The sequence below is a fragment of the Dipodomys merriami genome, unplaced genomic scaffold (assembly GCF_024711535.1).
Source record: "Dipodomys merriami isolate MVZ:Mamm:240054 unplaced genomic scaffold, mDipMer1.0.p SCAF_190, whole genome shotgun sequence".
Lineage (NCBI taxonomy): Eukaryota > Metazoa > Chordata > Mammalia > Rodentia > Heteromyidae > Dipodomys > Dipodomys merriami.
The window spans coordinates 1,025,716-1,044,088 of NW_027203271.1; the positions used below are offsets into that span (position 1 = coordinate 1,025,716).

The window sequence follows — 18,373 nt, forward strand, 5'->3', positions numbered from 1 at the left end:
TTATGATGACTTTTTTAGTAGACAAATAATATGTACAGAAGGGTGGTTCCACTGAAATGACATGACAGAACATTGATAAATAAAACATTGCAACACAGTTAGCTCTGTTCAGCCTCACCCTGTCCAGATTGGCAAGCAACATTGCAACAGCACACGCACACATATACATGTATACACATGTTTGCACATGTACACACACATATACATGCATGCTAAATTCAGGGTTTATTGTACAAAAAAGTTCAAATAATATATTAGTGATTAGGACAAATGATAATATGCCTTATTACAAAATAATACATGAACCATCACCACCCTTGTTACATTTTACATGCCTCTCCAAATGTGACCACTTAATTTATTTTTAATTAATTGATTACCTTATTAATTCGTTTGGTGCTAATACTAGGGCTTTAACTCAGGGCCTGGCTTTGTCCCAGAATTTATTTTTTATTTCAGTTTTCTCAAGGCTAGCATTTTACTGCTTGTACCACAGCTCCATTTCTAGCTTTTGCTGGTTACGTTCAAATCAGTATCTAATGGACATTTTTTTTTTCTTGGTCTGCTTTCAAACCACAATCCTCAGATTTCATCTTTCTGATTAACTACTACTAAAGACATAAGCCATCAGTGTGGCTTCTACTTTTTCCTCTATAGTTATCTAATGCACATACTTAAATAGTAATTTAAAGCTGAGAGTATAGAAGCAAGATGTACAGTGATGATACTGTCCTGTCAGAAATTCAAGTTAGTAATGTAAATTATTCTTAGGACCATACACAAAAAATACCATATTATAGTGTAAGAGAACTCACTATTTAACATATGAGCTTTAAGAGCTTTCTAATAGATCCATTATTTATTGTTACCCAACATTAGAAAAATGTATGAGGCATTGGTAAAATAGAAGTCCTTTGCATGACTACAAATATTCCTTTTTTTAAAAGACACTTGCTTTCATCTAAAAAGTAGGCCTGTCTATTGTCTTCATGTGATTTTGATGATTGAAAGTGCTTAGTGAGAAGGTCAAAATGTATTAGTAGTCCTTCATTATCAATTCTCATTTTCTTCTTGGAGAATATAATAATCAAATCAATAGTTCAGAATCGGCAAGCAATACTTCAGAATCATGCTTCCAGTGCAAGTGGATCACCAGTAAGAAATCCTCAATACCAATTTCCACAAAGTTTTGTCACAGATACAATCTCCCTGCCTTCTCTAGCTGCTTTACTACCCTCTTATTCCTTCATTGTACAAGAAAAGTATGATTCAACTGATTTCAGTCAGATCTGTTACTAGAACTATCAAGGATTTATTTTACTGTCTGTAGTTTGGTAAAATTATGTCTCTTTATGTAGGCTACTAAAAATGTATTTACTAACTTCAAGTAAATACATAAATTCGATTTCCATCTCTTTTAAAAAATAAAATTTTGTTTGCTCTACAAATTGATCAGAGGCATGGATTATGTGGCTAGCTACGTCATTACACATCTTTCTCTTTCTTTCTCTCTCCCTTTCATGGTTCTCATATATAACACGATTGCTCCATAATTATCCTAATTTATTTTGCTTTTATATTTTTGGTTGTATCATTTCACTTTTTGCCTGCCATTTCCCAAATCATTTATATGGAAGGCATTATTTCCTAGTTTCTCATGCCTAGAATAAGCTGCACATGGAGACATCACTGGTCCTCATTTTCAGTGTGTACATTTGAATATGGAGGAATATCTTTCCTCTGCTCTCCATCAATTCCCTACTATCCAGTTAGAATAATTTCGAATAGTAAAATTGGAAAAAGAGAATATAAATCATGGTGAATAAACAGTTGCAGAAAATTCACCAGATATTTCTGACCAGTTCAACCAATGTGAACTATTAGGAAAATACATGGACACCTCATTCCCACTGGCACTCAAAGTTTCTGGTTAGGCAATTCTTAGGAATATGAAGAACAAGATGAAAAAATAAGGAATGATATCAATTGCAAGAAAAAAAATGGAGAAGGATCCAAGCAAATTTCTTCATTGGGCTGCCAAAAATATTCGGCTTACTACAGTGCGGAGACTTCTTTCCCACAAGGCCACTCATGTGAATAGTAGGGATGACGATGAGTATACCCCTCTTCATTAAGAAGCGTACAGTGGACAATTAGACATTGTCAGTGAGTTGGTGTCTCAAGCGGCACATGTAATAACTGTAGATGACTGGACACCCCTGCACAGTGCATATACGTGGAATAATACCAGAATGACTTATTACTTCATCATGATGCAGATACCAATGCCCAACTAAAGGCCTCTTGTCCCCCTTACATATTGCTGGTGAGAATTGAGCTAGCAAAGATACGCTGAATCTCCTTCTGTTGAACCATTATATAAAACCAGGCCTGGAGAACAACATAGAAAAAATTGCATTTGATATTGCCAAAAGGATAAGTATGTATCACTACCTCTATGAAGTTGTGGAAGGCTGTACAAATTGTTCACCTATGTCCTAATGGTCGGGTTAAGTTTCTTAAATTTCAAAAATGCAAGTCGATCTTTTATGTCCCTACAAAATATTTTCACAATCCAAATAAGAGCAATATATTTTATTTTGGTCTGTCATGGGGCTTGAACTCTGGGCCTGGGAGCTATCTCTGTGCTCTTCAGCTCAAGGTGAGCGCTCTACTACTTGAGCCTCAGCTCCACTTCCAGTTTTCTAGTGGTTTATTGGAGATAAAAGTACCACAGACTTTCCTTCCCAGGCTGCCTTGGAACCATGATCCTCAGATCTCAGCCTCTTGTGTAGCTAGCATTATAGGCATAAGCCACATGTGCCGGCAACACCAATATTTTACTGTAAAAATTCATGGATTCTGCGGAATTCTTCCAAGTGAATTGCCTGCATTGGATGTCAAAATGTATTTAATAGTTTTTGTATACATGTATAATGATTTCTTCAGAGTTTTGATTTTTTAATCAGAAACAATTTTAACTTACCTGTTGAAATGAGTAGTACAGAAACTAAAATATTTCTGGTGCTTGTCTGAAAAAGTATATTTTAAAATATTCTATATTCTATGTTTGCATAATGTTCATAATTTATTTTATTTTCTCCTAGATATACCTTGAATTCTACATTATTTTATAATATTTAGGTTCATTAATGTGTCCTTTGTGATTGCATTCCATATAGAAACAGTTTGATTCCTTTTTTTCTAGGTCTTAATATTATTTTTCTTTGGGATAAAATGACAATGTTGTCTAGTTTGAAAAGTTTTGTAAAGTTTATGCTTTGTAAACGCCTTTCTGAGGTGAATATTTAATACACTGATGTCAACCTAAATTTAATTATATGAATTACGTGTATTGTTACAGTTGTAATTTTATAATCAACTTTTTAATAACTGTTTTTCATTTATTGCATCTGAAGAATGAAACATATGGAATACTTCTCAAATTTTCATATTATCCTTGTGCAAGTGCCATGTTAATCTCTGCATTGTAATTTGAGTATTCATGCTGCTGAAGCATGTAGTATCCTCTAAATTTAAGTAGTTAATGATGCAATCTTTATACAAGCCTATATAGGCTTGGGTGCCTACTTGTAACAAGGAAACAGTAATGTTCCTAACAATGCTATCGATCTTATTTCCCTAAAATTCTGTGAATAGTAGAAAAAATTATATTGATCAATCGATTGCTCACATTTGCAAATTTTTTGTCAATGACTATCTTAAGTCTTTTTATTTGGAATTTGATCATACTCTCAATTATTTATAGATAGGTCCAAAGGTGATGGCTTTTTCAAGTACTTATTTATCCAACTGTGTTAGCTATGTGGACCTAATGGATTCAAAGTAAGCGTTGCTTAAGAGCTACTTCTAAACTTCTTCAGCTGATATTTTCTCAAATGAGGTGTTACTGGCACAAATGTCTACCTGAGCCTTTACCCTTCTTCCATGTGGGAACAGAACAACCAGAAAATCATACCCTGACAGCATAGATTGTCTTACTAGAACAAAACTAATCTTGGTTACAAGGGATCATAGAGAGATGAACAGTTCAAACAGAACTGTTCAGACTAGAAGGTATTTTATCAAAATATAATTGTTTAATATACCTTCCATTTCAAAAGTAGCTAAAGCCAAGAAGGTGAAAAAATTGTTCATATGCATGATTACTTAATGTCCTGGCCTGTCTACCATCCAACCAGGCAGGAACTTACACTACTGCCTTTTTATCACCAAATATTTTCATAGTTGCAAGAGAAGTCCATATGTTTCTCCTTGTTATTAGGCATTAAATTGATACTCTTTTAATCACAGTGTTTCCTCTTGCCTCCATGCTGTAAATCTACAAACGATAAAGCTTTAGGTCTAACTTTATCAAACACTAAGGTAGAAATAATGGAATAATACTTTAAAACAGAGTTGCCTTTGATACAGTAACTACAACAGAACAATGCAAACCTGTGCCTTTTAATTATATTATATATAATTATGTATTTTATATTTATATGTGCTGATTTTATGTTTCACACAGTAAAACTTACTAGAATTAGTTGATATTTTGGCAAATAAATTGATATTTATTTATTCTAGTAAATAGAATTGGAATATAAATAATTAGGTTTAAAATATATATTAGAATATAAAAAGTATCAATGCAATGTCTTTAGTATAAACTTGTGATACATTTTAACTTTTCTTGGTCTTCTGAATCCACATGATAAAAAAAAAACAATGTTTTCCTCTAATCTATAATGCATTTTACTCTGCTGCTCTGTTTATTGTTTTAACTCTCTTGTCCCAAACTGTTTTTCTCCATATTTTGGAAGCATTCCTATTGATTATACCCAAATTTTGCTAAGATGTCTAAAAAAACATTATTCTTCTGCAGTCCCCATGGATCCTAGGATCCCAGGTCCCAGTTATCTGCATCATCAAATAACAGGGGCAAGACTTCTCACCAAGGCCCATGCAACATGTCAGCACATAGTAATTGAAGACCAATCTCAATTTCTCATTTCCTATATTTCAGGGCCCCAATTCCTTGAGATGCAGGAATTAGCAGTAAGCAATTGTGGAATGCAAGGCAACTTAAAATGAAGAATGAAATAAAATTTGAGAGAAAGTACAGTAATTAAAACATGCAACTTATAGATGACCAGCCCATATGAGTGAACAAGTTCACAAAGTGTCAAAAGATTATTTTTAATACCCCTCCCCTATGATTAATGAAAGATTTTATTCCAACATAAGTGGGCCAAAAAATAGTTCCTTGAAGGATAGATCCATAATTGGTCTACCAAAGCCCGGAAAACTTGACTTAGAGGTCAAATGTAATTCAGAAAAATATTTGAAGCACTAAGGGGTGCTTCAAAACACTGGGACTTCAGTACAACATGGTTCTGTGGTATAAAAATGTCACTCTCAAACCAATGATAATCTACATTTAATCTTCTGAAAGTGTATTCCTTTTCAAATAAACTTTTTAAAATCACATTCGTCAAAATGACATTTTACAAGTTGATGATACTTAGTGACATTACAAGTTTTTTAAGTGTAGGGAGCAAGTTACAATAGAGTTGAATTATTTACACAGCACTAATGCCAAACACGTTCAACCATTCATTAAAGTGTAGAAATAGTACCACCCACAATTTGTGTTTTTCAGTAAGGGCCTTCCAGAAATGTGTTAAATAGGTTAGCCTCCTAAATTTCAAACCCAAACGTGAGCTAATAAATTTCATCATTTAATAAGGTACACTTTAAAAAGTCACAAATAGTTGCCTTATCATATGTTATTTTATGTTTTCCTTCTGTCTAATATAGTAAGAAATATGACTTTAAGTCTTGAATATGGGTATTCATCAGAGATATGACAAACATAATATCTGTCTTCTATTTTTATCATATTCCTCTTTTGGAATAAATTTTAATTTTCTTCTTTTTCCAAAACTTATAGGCAGTAGAAAATATTATTCCATGTAAAATAAAAGAATCACACCATTGTACAAAGCCATTTATAAAAATTCGTAGTTAGGAATACATTCTAAGCCATTTTTTTAACTTTCTTTATGTCTAAAGATTAATCTTCCAAATGGATGAGAATAAAGTCTTGTTTAGGTGCTTCACCTCTCCAGTCTCCAGCAAATTGTTGCTGCAGATGAATCAATTATGGAAATATAAGCTGACATCAGTGCAAGAATATGCAGGATTGAAAGTCCATGGAATGCATATAAACCATTCAAAGTATTAATAGACAGTTTAACACAATGACTATCAGGAAGTTGAAACCAGAGAAGAATTATAGTAAAGACATAGAATGAATGAAAAATGAACAAGGGGCAAGTACAGCTAGAATATTCAATGTACACACATGATAAAGGAAGTGGAAAATTGGAAATAAATCTTGGAGAATGGGTTGGTTGAGAATGATGGAAGGAGTGACTCAGATCTAGGAGCGTTGGACAATTAGATGGATATATTTAATTGTAAAACAATTGCACAACCTTTTAAAATTCAGTTAAAAAACACAAGAAACAAAAAACAGAATAATCACAACCAAACAGCAATCTCCAGAGAGTATGAATATGACCTCTCAAAATTTTAATCAATTAATGAAGGGCAGTCTTGGGAAAAGCAAACAAAACTGTTCAAAGAGAGGAGTTTGGGATAGGGGAGAATTTTGAACAGAATTAAATAGATTGTCTAAGGTTATAAATCACCTACATCTGCTGCAAATAGTATCTTTCTTCTACGAGTTTTCTGTCTGAACTGAATAATCCAGTTCTGAGACACATTTGGTAGCTTGTGAGGTTAGTGTGGAAGAAACAAGATCATGAACCCATTACTCCGCTGGAGAGAAAACAATACTCTATATTTTCTCTAATATCTCTTCACTACTCTTTCTTCATACTTTTAAGTCAATTGATTTTGAATTATATTTTTCCTTCTTTCTTCTGGCAAAGTAATTCATTAAATATTATTTGCCATTTTCTTCTTTCATGCTGTTTAATTGGCCATTGATATTTAATGAGTCCATTAAATATCCCTCTTGCATTTGTTTGCCATGAAACAACATTTATGTTAATGAGGAGAAATCTAATGTAAAACTTTGTCTCCAGAATACAGCCCTAGAAGCTGTGATCACAAATATTCAGCTATTTTTTTTCTTTTACCTTAAAAGACTTCTTGTGTCTAAAGTGCCCACAAAAATAAGTACTCCATCACTTGTTGGTTCAATCAGAATTGTCTAAGCTCAAAAATATATTTTCCTAACAAGATGCTTATAGGAAACAAAAAACACTGCACTTTTATCTTCTCTCTTAAGATTCTCCTTAGATACCATATCAGGAACAGTGAAGTTATTCTAGGCAAAATTATTTCAATAGATTATTTTTCTCTTGGTCTTGAATTTGTTCACCAAGATGTCTGGAGGACAATAGAGTTAAATGACCCATACCTTGGAAGACAGTGTCTGTTACAAAAGGACAATGCTTTTATGTCCTATTTCTATGTCCTCCTTTTAGCTCTTGCCGGAGTTCCAATTAATCACAGCTTCTTGGCTTCATGTCTAGTGAAGCTGAAGGACTATATGGGCTCCACCACTGTTAAATCTTCATTATTTCTCTTTTAAAACTCTTTAAGTTGCCTCATTTGGACGTGGAATTTATTTTCATGTCTTCATTCAATCAGTTCTGCATTGTAGTGAGCCAAATAGGCTCTGTAAACTCACTTTAGGGAGTAAAAATACTAACACAATTTATATCAAAAAGTTTTGGCCTCCCTTCACTGCTGAATACAATATGCTTAGCTAAGTCTTCTAACAAAACTTTTTTTATTAACTTTTCCATTTGCTCAATTCTTTTCTGAACTTTTTGGCATATGTAATAACAGAAGTATTCACTATCTCATATTAATAAGGATATTACTTTTGTGAGCCATTTAGAAATGTGAAATCATTGGTTTGAAGTATCCAATCAGATTTTTTTCTGTGTTTCACTGCTTCACACCCAAAGACATTGTGGAAAGTGTTATAAACAAAAATGTGTAATCCCAACACCTTCTTTCATTGTGAAGGGCACTTTCTCCCTAAATTGTTTGACTCAAATTATCTTTTTCAGAGAATTGCTCTTTGGTAATTAAAGGTAAATTCACAAATTTTGATGCCTTAATTTTTAAGAACTTTGAATTTAAATTCCAATACAACCTTGTGTCAAACAGTGAAAATATATTTCCTGGGTAAGGATAATTCCAAGGGACCCTACAGGATTTACAGGTTTGTTTGTTTAGTGTGAAAAAGAGCCATCTTCATCCACATTGTTCCCTCTCTACTAAGTCTCATTGGATTTCTTTGCATGAAAACTATTCTTCCAGGCAATTTAAATTTTTGTAATAGGCTAAGTTGTTAAAATTTTGAACAATTAAAATTTACCTGTCATAACTTTAAAACTCTTGAAAATCCTTTATCAGAACCGTGAATTCACCAATCCTAATTCCACCATAACCATCAAAAAGTTAACATGTTATTTTCATGATATATTATCCATGCAGCTATTATATTCCAGTGGCTTTGTTATGCATATATATAACCATATTAGCTGATGCTAAGCAAAATTAATTCCAAGATATGGAACCAGATTTTTTTCATTTGTGGTTGTTGTTTTTGATGAACTATGTGATTTCTGTTTTCTTTGGGTTTTCCCCCTATGGTTTATCCTTCCGGTATATCATTTTGTATTGTATAAACATTTACCTTAATTAGCGAAGGGAAGAGGAAAAGCATAATGGTGAGACAAAGGACAAAAGGCAAACCAATGCAATAGCAATACTCACAAGACAATATATTGGAAATGTACATTACAACTTGTGAGGGATGAAGGGATGAAGGAAAACTATGAGAAAATGAGAGAAGGTTAACAAATTTGAAAAGTTATGATTTAATACCTTACAATTACTGTAACCCCACTGTACATCACTTTGATAATAAAATTGAAAAATAAGCTGCATAAAATATAATTTCACTGTATTGGCACAGGAAATAATATTCTTTATGTAGTAATATTTTAAAAATCAATACTATTTGGCATCTAATTTGAATTAATTACCCCTTATTTATCAGAGGGTGATCAACTTGAATGTTATCCAACTAGACAATATTTTCACAATATACTTGCCAAAATTTTCAAAAAAGAATAAATTTAGTACTTTCTCATTCTAAAACAGAAAACTGTTTAATGCTATGGAAACCCATAACTTTTAATAGTAAGTAAGTTGTTAAGAGGACAGAATATATGTGTTCTTCAAAATTCCTATGACTAATAACTACTCATTTTTAAATTCTTAACATTTCTGAGAGATTCCAAACAGTACCTGTTTGCATGTTATATAATTCTGCAATAGGTGTAGTTTCCAATGGGGTGTTACAGACTGAGAAGTCAACAGAAAAATAGCCACATTCTGGTAGAGGATAAAACTATGAAGCATATGTAATAATTAATTCTTCAAGAGTAAGCTATTGTTTATCAGATTAAGCTATTATTTCTATGACCATCAATCCCAAGATTTATGCCATAAAGTCATCCTAGCCCAACAGTTTCCAACTTTTAAGGGGCACCTTAAAATTCCTTAATTCACATCATGAATACCTTATCTCTATTTTGAAAAAATACTACACCTCTGCTAATGTGACGCCCTCCTTATTCTGAAAAGAACACTATAATACATTGAGCTGCATCATTTTTCCTCCGCTAGTATTCTTGAGATCAGAACACTTGCAAATATTTTTTATATTTATACTTTTTTAACTATCATAGATATTCAGGATGCTAAGATAAAAAAAATATGTTTCAAAGCCCACCCAGGCAGGAAGATTTCTTAGAATCTTATCTCCAAAAAAATTCTCCACAAAAGCCAGACTCAAGTGGCACTGAGGTTGAAGTGGTAGGGCACGAGACTTGAGCATCAACAGGCTCAGAGACACTGTCCAGGCCAAGAGTTCAAGCTCTAGGATCAACCAATAAAACAAAAACAAAATTGAAAACAAACCCCAAACCTAGCATTTTTCTCCATGTATACAGAGGCCCGTAAATAAGGAAATGACTTCCTGTGTTACATATAGGTAGAAGAAAGAAGATGTCACACAATTACTCTCTTCATACCATATTAAACCAAATCCTTAATAAATTGGTTTTTCTAAATGTATAAATTAATGTCATCCATTTTTTGGCAACTCTGTCTAGATTATTCACATTAACATAGTGTTATAACTCTCTTGAAAGAATATCTAGACAAATAGAATGCCAGAATCATTTGTGAATTTTTCAATTAATCCCTCTACTTAAAAATAATTTTGTAGTATACTATAGAATATGAAATTACAAACAAAACCAAAAAATATATTTTAAATCTAAATTCTAATTTAACAAGGTCTACAAAGTCCTACATTAGATGAACTTTGCTATTTCTCCAGATTTAAGCTTTTGTAATACTTCAACATTAATTTGGAATCCAACAGAATGAGGCTTACTTACTTTTGCAAATTTTTGGATGGGAATCATGAGCTATTTTTCATCTAGGAATGTTCTGTAATAATGAGAGCATTTAAAACACAAGTGAGGATATATATGAGTTGCATTCAATAGGAAACTTGACTTCTCAAATCATAATGACAAAATTAGCCCAAACTTCCAACTGTGTATTCCATTTTTGTTGTTTGGTTTGTTTTACTGAGACAAAATTATTCTACCTGGTCCAGGGAAGGTACCGTTATGTAATTCCACTCTCTATTCTCCTGTTTGAGTGCTATAATTCCAAGCTTGTAGCACTTTGCCCTGCCATAGTTTGTTTATTTAATCTAGAAACAGACTAGCAATTCTGAACTTCTCCTATGATCTTATCCACTAGACTGAATGCTCAGACTGTTTATGTACTATTTTCAAAGATGTTTTAACATTTGACACAGGATATGAACATTTTCAGATGCACCTGCAGGGTTCCCTGACTCATTCTACCATGGATCTTATAATAATAATGATTACTTGACTCTCTTACTATCTCTGTCCCTACCTATGTAATATTCTCAAATTCTGGGGGAAAGATCACTTGAAGGCTTTCTAATATTTAAAATTATCATTTGATTCTAATCTTACTCAGGACTTATTTTCTATTGTTTTCTAACTTTTCTACATATTCTAAGAGTTGTTTCATTTGTGTCTTTTTGTGTGCACCTATAAGTGCCTCTGTGTGTATGTGTATGTTCGAATGTATGTATGCAAAAACCTAAAGCTCTTATTCAGCAATGTTGCTCTTGACTGGTATTCCAGCTTTTGGCTGATTAATTATAGGTAGTGTCTCAAAGCCTATGCTGTCCAAGCTAAATGCAAATTGAACTTCCCAGACTCCTTTACATTCTTAGGTTTTATTTTTCCAGGAGTATCAACTTTTAAACTTCAAACACTTTTGTGAGTGTAAAGTCTAACGTGTAGCCCAGATTTTTAACTCAAGAATTCATATAAAGATAGATGAACATATACATTACATATCCTGAGTGTACACTGTTAGAAATGTGATCCTAAACCAAGTTGTTGTGAAATCTGAGGATTGGGGTTTAAAGCCAGCACGGGTAGGAAAGTCCTGGAGACTCTTTTCTCCAATAATTACTAGAAAATTGGAAGTGGCACTGTGGCTCAAGTGGAAGAGCACTAGCCTTGAGCTGAAGAGCTGAGGGACAGCAACCTGTCCTATATTTCAAGGGCCACAAACAACAAAAACAACAACAAAAAGAATATAAGAAAAGGAAAGAATAAGAAATGTGATCTTAGCCACCAGGTTCATTGCTGGTATAATTCCTGTTCTCTCAAGATGGATTCTTTTTTTCCAGTTACATCTACTCTCCTATATCTGACTTGCATTGGAAACAGAATCATTCTTCCATTCTCCTTTTTGCACATTTACGTGATTAGCAAGCATAATTTAGAAAGGCAGTGGCCTCATGCTTCATGTTCCACATAGGAGTAATGCTTTCTCTATATTATTCCCATAAATCTACATATTGGATTTGGGTTTATTTTTCAATATTTTATTTATTTTTTATTTATTTATTTATTTATTTTTCTATATTTTATTGAACACTTGTACATAAACACAGAACTTCTTTTTCACCTATAGTTGCTATTGTTTCTCTTACTCTTAACTCATGTACACTTGGGAAATTAATGTACAGCACAAAGACTCACAAAAATGATCTGAGAACCTTCTTCCCATTTAAAATTCATCTTAATTGACAGAACACATAGGAAGTTTGAACAAAATGTTCTCATGGATAATGTATTTATAAGCAATTTAAATTTCATTTCTCTTTACTAAGTTGTCTCTGAAACACGTGTTACCTCATGGCCAAAAGTATCCTTGTGCTATTTCAATGAAGCCAGAAAACATTCATTTATTTCTGGAGCAGCACCATAGATTGTTACTGGAAGTAAGTGGAAGTAACTGTTACTGGATGTGGAAACTGATCCTAGGAGAGGAATTGAATATAGTGAAATGACAAATTCAAGTTAACTATTGCTTTCCTTTTTACTATATAAGAAAAGGATCCTAGGCTGGAAGGAAACTCTGTCCCTGACTTTTGTGAGTGTGTCCTTTACTCATATAAAACTTGTCTGTGAACTTCTGGTTGAGAGTATAAGGAAACAATATGTCATTTGAAGGCCAGTATAGAACAAAAGGAAGTCACTTTATTTTAAAAATGTTCTATTGCAAAGAAGCAAAGATATGGAGGTTTTGAAGTGTCTTATGGATGGATGTTTCACTCCTGAGATGATTCTCTTGTTGCAGGAATCAGTTATCAATTCCTTTAGTCAAGTCCTGAGTTTTATATAGCAATAAGGATTCCAAAAAAGCAGGATCCAGTGAGTATGATCAGCAAAAGCAGCCTATTTTCGGACCACCACTATTTTAAAGAGAGTCCGAAAGAAATACCCAGGGTTTGTTTTGTTTCCTTGTTTATTTAGTTTGTGCTGGTTCTGGGGCTTGAACTTAGAGACTGGCCCCTGTCCCTGAACAGTTGTCTTTCTTTCCAAAGTGGCCCAAACCAATACTCCGATGCTTGAGCCAAACCTCCACTTCTGGCTTTTTTGGTGTTTAATTACAGATAAGTGTTTGACAGACTCTCTTGCCTGGGTTGGCTTTGAACTAAGACAGTAAGAAATCTAAGTGACCTCAACTGTATGTACTTCTCTTTTGAACCAAGAAATATTAGATGAAGTTTATTATAAAGTTACTATTTGACAATTTTTAAAAAAGAGAATATGTTTAGCAAAGAAGCCATAACAAATAACTCAGCAAAAGTAGGTGCACTACTAAATCATTTGGGAAGATTACTATTGACTTCATCATTCCTTTGAGGGAAACTTAAAGCCATATTTGTAATTTTTTGTTGGTTGTGATTATTGAATATTGATCCTGGGCATTGTCTCTCAGCTTTTCAGCACAAATTGAGCACTCTACCTCTTTAGCTACAGCACCACTTCCGAGTTTCTGGAGTTAATTGAAGGTAAGTGTTTCATGGACTTTCCTGACCAGGCTGGCTTTGAACCACAATCCTCTGGTCTCAACCTCCTCAGTAGCTAGGATTACAGACATGAACCACCAACACCCGGCTCATATTTGCATTTATGTGCACTTAATGTCACTATGTAGACAAAGAATGTAAATCTGAACCAAATGATGTGACATTGAAGCTTGTCAGAATGATTGAGTTAGCAATAAATATGTCCTCCTTTCCCATTTTGTTACATTAATGACCCATGAGCCATGGGACTCTTACATTAGCATCCTCTTTCATCTTTGTAGGTGTATTTAGTATCAGAAAATGTTCACAGAGAAATATAGAAAGACAGATTTTTAGAAAGCAAAGTAGATCAGGTATGAAAGAACAGCATAGAAGGAGGTACATTTATCACACAGAGATTAAGAACTAGCCTAGGAGATTTTGAATGTTAAAGGGCAATGAGGAATAAGCCTAGCTGATAACTAGTTCTTCAATATCCAAAAATGGTTTCCTAGAACGGTTTCTGCTATACCTTAGTTACTATCATTTTTTCTTTCCATCTGGAGTTATTCCTTCTCTTCTGTCACAACTGTTAATTAGCCTCTGCCCTTTTGGTGCGATGACTTGCCAAAAGAGTTTCCAAATCTCACTTAGACTGTTGTTGTTGTTGTTGCTGTTGTTGTTTTGGCAGTCCTCGAGCTAAAACTCAGCCCTTGGGAATTATTCCTCAGATTTTTTTTTCCTCAAGGCTAACCATCCACCATTTGAGGCACAGGACCACTTCCAGTGTTTCCTTTTCAATTTATGTGGTACTGAGGAATTGAACCCAGGGTTTCATGCATGCTAGGCAATCACCATACCATGAAGCCACATTCCCAGAACCCTAAATGACTTTCTTAAGATGGCATTACATTTTCATTCTGTAACTATGTATCATAATTTTAACCAGAAATTTTTGCTAGAAAAGAACATTGAACACAGTACTGAGTCCAGTAAGGCTAGTTGGGCAATGGATTACTGTCACAGTGTAGGCAGGGCACAGAGGGATTTACCTCTTGGAGCTGGTACAACAGAGTGAGCAAGACAGAGCCTGACCCACAGTCTACCTCCAGAATGAGAGGGCCACCTTGGTTCCAACCATATGGGGATGCTGGGCCACCTCCTCCAGCACCCATTGAATCAGTTCCTGAGAGAGAAAGAGAAAGAAAGTAGGTCAGAATTACACTTAAGCCAGGTGCCGGTGGCTCAGGCCTATAATCCTAAGTACAATGGAGGCTGAGATATGAAGATCGTGGTTTATAGCCAGCCCGGCAGGAACATCTGTGAAACTCTTATCTCCAAAAACCACCAGAAAACTGGAAGTGGTGCTGTGACGCAAGTGGTAGAATACTAGCTTTGAGCTGAGGAGCTTGGGGAGCTGCCCCAGGCCCAAAGTTCAAGCCCCATGACTGAAAAGAAGTGGACTTCCCACCACAAGAAGTGGACTGAATAGCGCCCATTGTCCTAAGGAGCATGGCAGAGAAGTCAGGCCGAGCTTCCTGTCAGCTAGGAGTCATTAGTAGGTCACCTGGCTTCTCTGTGCCTCAGTTTCCCCAGCTTCAAAAGTGAACAAAATGAAGGATCCTGTTACGCATGGGGATAGGGTAATAAAGAGAGCCATGTTTTGTTTCATAATCCTATACCTGTTTCACCATTAATAACACACACCATCTGAGATCTTTCTGGGAATCTTCCTCTCATATGGTCACAGAATTGCCAAGAAAAGGATCAGATGGCCCCTCCCTCTGTGCCTGTCCCTGTTCCAGATATCCCTCTGTATTAATCCTTTGTTTCCTCAACTGTACCATGAGGAGATTGAAGTCCAATGGTTGAGGCCCAACCCAGAGCTTCACTTCTGGTCAAGAATCGGCTGCTGTGGACTTTGTTTGGGACAATCCATCTAAACTAATGACTGAGCGTGGTGCTACATGTCTGCCATCCCAACTACAGAAGACCGGGCCTGGTGGCTCATGCCTGTCACAGATAGGAGGACCATGATCCAGCCCAGCATGAGCATATATTACTTCTCCATCTCAGAAATGCCCAAGACAGAAATGCTTGACTCGCATGGTAGAAGACCTGACTGGCAAGCCTAAGGTCTTAAGGTCTAACCCTAAAATACCAAAAAGAACCAGAATCCCAGTGCCAGAGGCTCATGCCTATAATCCTAGATACTCAGGAGGCTGAGATATGAAGATCACAGCTCAAGATTTAAGATAGGGTTGGCCTCGCCCATCAGACATCATGATGAGAAGACCCAGAGTCTGACCTATGATGTTGCACTCCATACTAGCAGAACTCGTATCCTTACTAAGTGTTGGTCATGGTCTCTGTCCCCTTGGGAAGCCATCCCCTGCAGGCCAGACTCCCAGGTCCTCCAAATATCCCACTGCCACCAATCAGGCTCAAGGGAGTACCCAGCCCCATTGCACACAGATCCCTTGTTCTTGTAATTTAACAGTGCTGGGTCCCCTTCAAGCCTCTCACCTTTCCAGGCCCCCAGACCTCAGCTGTGAAGCCCATACCTGCCTCAAAGATAGCAGGTAGAAGTTACCAAAGCATTCTGCCTCCTTGTTACAACCCAATTCTACACACACACACACACACACACACACACACACACACACACACACACACATCCAGACCGGTGACAGAAGACTCATCCATGCAGCACCTGCAATTTGCCAACTGATCACTCACCTGAGCACAGTCAGGCTGTACAAGGAAAAAGATTATCTCTCTCTCTCTCTGTCTCTCTATGTTTCTCTCTATGTGTTTCTCTGTCTTCAGGGGAAACGTTGACCGAACACAGAACACAAGAGCTCACACAGGAAGGGTGTCTATATTCTGCATCCAACACCTCCAATCCCCAGAAAAAAAGAAAAAGACCCCAGAAGGCAGGTGTAGACATGCTCCTCCCTACCTCTGACTAAAGCCACCAGGTTTTCACCAGGGAGAGGAGGGGTGAAGATGTGCGGCAGTGTGGCTCCCACTACTCCAGGCCAAGGGATCTGTGGCGCCCACTCCTCACCCAACCATATATCTCCTGGTTTCCTGGGACACTAGCCTCTGGGGATGGGGGTGAGATCCTCGGGTCAACACCCACCCCTACCCCTGGGGCACATTTGTGGCATGGCGTAGGCCAGACTGTGGGGCACAGGGGAGGCGCGGGTCCAGGTCAGAGAGGAGGTGATATGGGGTGCAGGGTGCAGGGATGTGTGGCAGCCACTCACATGTGTTGCTGGCAGAAGCTGTTGGGAGCTGCTACAGGTGGGGCAAGCAGCAATGGCAGAGGCATGACACACGCTCAGGCCCTGAGCAGAGGACAGGGGAGCCAGGACCAGGTCAGGGCAGCAAGCTGGCTCGTGGCACACCCTTGCACCATTGCCTGAGGAAACCATGGGTCTGAGCCCACAGCACCAGGTTTGAAATGCTGCTCCATGGGGAAGGGGGGGAGGGGGCCAGAGTTCAGGCAGGCACATGATGGGCCTGAGGAAGCCCTTTCCTCCTAGGCCTCGAGTATTTTACTCAGCCACCTCTACCTTTCTCAACTGCTGGTAGTGGTGTCAACAAACAGAGGGAATCATGGTGCTACTGGTCGGCATGGAATGTGGGTGTGGCCACCATTCTTGTATCCCATTGGTCAGAAAGAACCATGAAACAATGGGGGTGTGGCTGGAATCGTGTGATGCAGGCAGAATGGGAGGAGTCAAAATGACGCAGCCCATTTCCCAGGGAACTCTGTCCATGCCAGTTGGGCACAAGAGGGTGACCTGCTTTAGCCGAATGGCTGCACAGATTGTTGTCTATGTCTGTTTGTTCCCAGACCTTGAACTCAGGATCTGGGCACAATCTGTGAGTTGCTTTTGATCAAAGCTAGCTCTCTACCACTGGATCCACATGGCTTTACTTCTGGCTTTGTTGGCACTAGTTCAACAGGAGTCTCAAGGGCTTTCCTGTCTAGGGTGACTTTGACCATGATCCTCCTTTCACAACCTTGTAAGTTTTAAGGAAGACTGCTGAGAGCCACTGATGCCTGGCTAATCATTGGTTTTGCTGATGTTCTTGGACAGACCTGTGAGTTCCCTATCCTCAGGTTGAAGTGGTAGGAGCTGGAGCCCACAGTTTGAATCCTGGTCCTACCACCAACAAATGGCAGGAGATCCTATGAAACTCATTCCTATTCATATGACTACCAAAGGAATGTGATGTATATCATGATTAAATGGGCAGTACTTGAATGATTTGAGGATAAAACTATACGCAATTACATTATAGGACACTGGTCGATATTAATTAATACTTTATGAAGCATTTAAACAATCACATTCATTAAATGGAGGCCAAATGAAATACCTATGAATTGGGCATCACATAGCATGGAGATGCTATTTTTTCTCCTGCTAGGACTGGAATTTGAACTGGTGGCCTAGGTATCCCTGCTGTTGCACTGTGTAGAAAGGGGAAACTTGTCGCTACCCGCCTCGACCACCAAGGAAGACGCGACACCGAACTCCTCTCTGCAGTTTATTCAGGACCTTTGAGCAATCTTCTGACCCAACCCCGGGGAGAATTCCCCACAGCCTTAAGTACCCGCTGGGTAGCCAACCCTGATACACCACGTGGGAACCACCAATAGGTTCAGGTGCACGGAAGCAAGCCAGATTCTTTGCCTTAGCCATATAAGGAGTTGTTTACCACAGAGAGCACTCGCCATCGGGAAGGCGGAGGGCGGAAGCCAGCACCATCTTCCAGGTGCGGCCTCTCGCAGCTCTCTACAATTCCCCC

General features: G+C 37.0%; 1 long non-coding RNA gene and 1 pseudogene across 1 annotated transcript; both read right to left on the minus strand.

The window, feature by feature from the left end:
- Positions 1 to 3,423: 3,423 nt before the first annotated feature.
- On the minus strand, positions 3,424 to 3,520 carry LOC138831285 (U6 spliceosomal RNA; annotated as a pseudogene).
- Positions 3,521 to 10,515: 6,995 nt separating this feature from the next.
- Positions 10,516 to 17,025, minus strand: LOC138831272 (uncharacterized). Its single transcript, XR_011373196.1, has 3 exons — positions 16,819 to 17,025; positions 14,599 to 14,732; positions 10,516 to 10,578 (listed from the first exon to the last, which is right to left on the minus strand). It is a non-coding gene; the product is annotated as an uncharacterized lncRNA (long non-coding RNA).
- Between the last annotated feature and the right edge of the window lie 1,348 nt (positions 17,026 to 18,373).